Source organism: Pteropus vampyrus, unplaced genomic scaffold (genome assembly GCF_000151845.1).
Source record: "Pteropus vampyrus isolate Shadow unplaced genomic scaffold, Pvam_2.0 Scaffold618, whole genome shotgun sequence".
Lineage (NCBI taxonomy): Eukaryota > Metazoa > Chordata > Mammalia > Chiroptera > Pteropodidae > Pteropus > Pteropus vampyrus.
In genome coordinates, this window is record NW_011889399.1 from 44,151 (window position 1) to 46,605 (window position 2,455).

Here is a 2,455-nt window from a genome sequence, read left to right on the forward strand (position 1 = left end):
TCTTTATGGGCCGTGAGTGGGTGGGGTGCCACATAGCCACTGGGAAATAGCTGCTTAGTCTGCTCCAGGGAATGGAGTGATGTTGGTCCATGGATGACACGCTCCTACAGTGACACCACTGGGGACCGTGAAGACTCCTGCGAGTGGTTCTCCTGAGCCCACAGGCACCGACTGTGTCTTCCTGTATCCTCAGATCCCACTGGAGTTTTCCAACAATATAGGATGTGGGGTGGCCTCTGGGACAACAAGAGCAGGAACTTCTCACGTGTGTCACTCCTACTGTGAGGCTCTTGATAATCTCAGATCCGAAGTCACCTTCTCCTGCACAGGGGTGAGCAGACACATTGAGAGTCACCATACCAATGGTCCCACAGGCTCCCAGGCAGAGCCTTCACATTTGCAACCTCGGACAGCAGTGAGGGACCTTCCAGGAGTCTGAGCCTGAATCTCCTGACGCAGGTTTGTTACCAGAACCTCACTGACCACTCTGGGCTCCAGCCTGAGGACGAGGCTGATGATCACGGTTACAGAGCTGAGAACAACTCCAATGCTCGAGGATCTCCTGTTTGTGGGGTCATGTGATAAATCTGCCCTCCACTCCTCAGTCAGACCCATCACTCTCCTGTCCCTGCCTGGGACCTGTACATGCTCTATATCTCCACCAATGCTGGGTAGACATGACATGGAGAACGGAAGTCCAGCCTGTGTGACGCAAGGGACCTAGGTCCCTTCTGCTCCTCCTCTATGTGTCCCATGAGCTTCACCCAGGGATTGCTGATCATTCACTGAGCTCTGGATCCTTTGCAAAGTGGGGTTTCTTTATTTTCTCCAGAGTTTCCATCCTGGAGTTGAAAGGACCCCTTCCCATTCAGGACGTGGCTCTCACGCCCATCACCTGCTCACACTCCCCAGTTGAATACCACAGACCCTGATTATGTTCACAACTTTTTTCGGGTAGGAAGATGTTTGAATGCATCTCAGTCACTGGAGTCCAGACTGTAGGACTCAATCCATATTATGTCAGAGAACCCCAATATTAAAGGAAAGGTTCCAGAAAGCTCGGTTCTTCCTTCAGTGACAATATTGGTGTATTTACCAATAAAGTTAATCACTGTGGGCCCAATGTGGGATGAGTAATAGACCTTGGAGGCCACTAAGGTAGCACGGGAAAAAAATGTTTATACTAACGACTTAGTTCTCAATGTTAAATATAAAACAAGTTTAAAATTAGACTAAATAAGGAAAAAGAAACAAAAACTTATTATGGATTCAAAAGATGACAGCATGAACCTTCAGATTAGCAATAAAAAGACAAATGAAAGCCCAGAGTGGTAATCAGGAGGAGAGGACACTTTTCTCTGACATCGTTAAATTCTAGTGGCCAGAGAGACATCCCACGTCAGTATGTATGGAATGGGGGTGGGGATCTCACAGGAGTCCTTCACAACAACGACAATGACAACAGCAACGACAACAGCAAAATAAGGTGGCCTGTAAGGTAATTCATGGAGAATTATTGTCAGTATGAATCAGCAGGGTACCTGGTAGAATTTTCAACTTCGAACTTGATTTAAGATGGTCCTATATTTGCAATGGCCCCACAGTCATGGCAGATGCAAAACAAAATGTCAGGTCATTCAGACACACCTGGCAACATAAGAACTGTGATCACATCCTACATTTAGCAGCCAGGAGGCCATTCACTGTGTAGAGAAAATTAATGTCTCAGTCCCCAACCCCATGGAGGGACTTACTCATTCTCCTGTTTTGGGTGGTGGCATCACAGAGATCCACATGCAAAATCAGATGGCCCTTCTGGGGTGCTGGGTGTGGTCAGGTTGGTCTGGTCTGAGAGGAGAAGATTCCTGGAACAGGCCCACATGGAAAATGCTCCAGTCTCTCCCGGATACTTGGTCAATCTGTGACCATGCCGAAGTGTCGAGTTTACACATCCCTGTTTGTTTGTTTATTTAGCCAAATCCAGGATCTCACACTCATTTCAGGGAACATAGTTTAGAACATATAGCCCTGTCCTCGCAGTTTAGGCCACCAAATCCTGTCCGTGGCAGCAGCACGTGATCTAATTTTCTCACACCCAGTAGACAGTCCCCAATGTCAGAGGCAGCTGCCCTGGGAAGTATCCATGATAAGTCAGGACAGAACTAGGGACAGAGTCCAGCTGTGTCTCTCTCAGGAGAGTTGACTATTCAGGGGCCCACCCGTCTACACCATTTATTGAGCACTTGCTACGTGTTGGGCTCAGGTCGGGGCCGGAAGCCTAGATGATGTGACAAGAAAGATACAGAATCTGATTAAGTCTCCGAAGTCCAGCTGCTGCAGAGGATGAATGAGGGGGACGTGGGAATATAGTCAGGGACCTTGAGCGTTCTGTGGATTTGGTACAAAGATGAAGCTGGAGTCCTGGGTAAGGGATGGTGCAGGTGAGGTAGAGAAG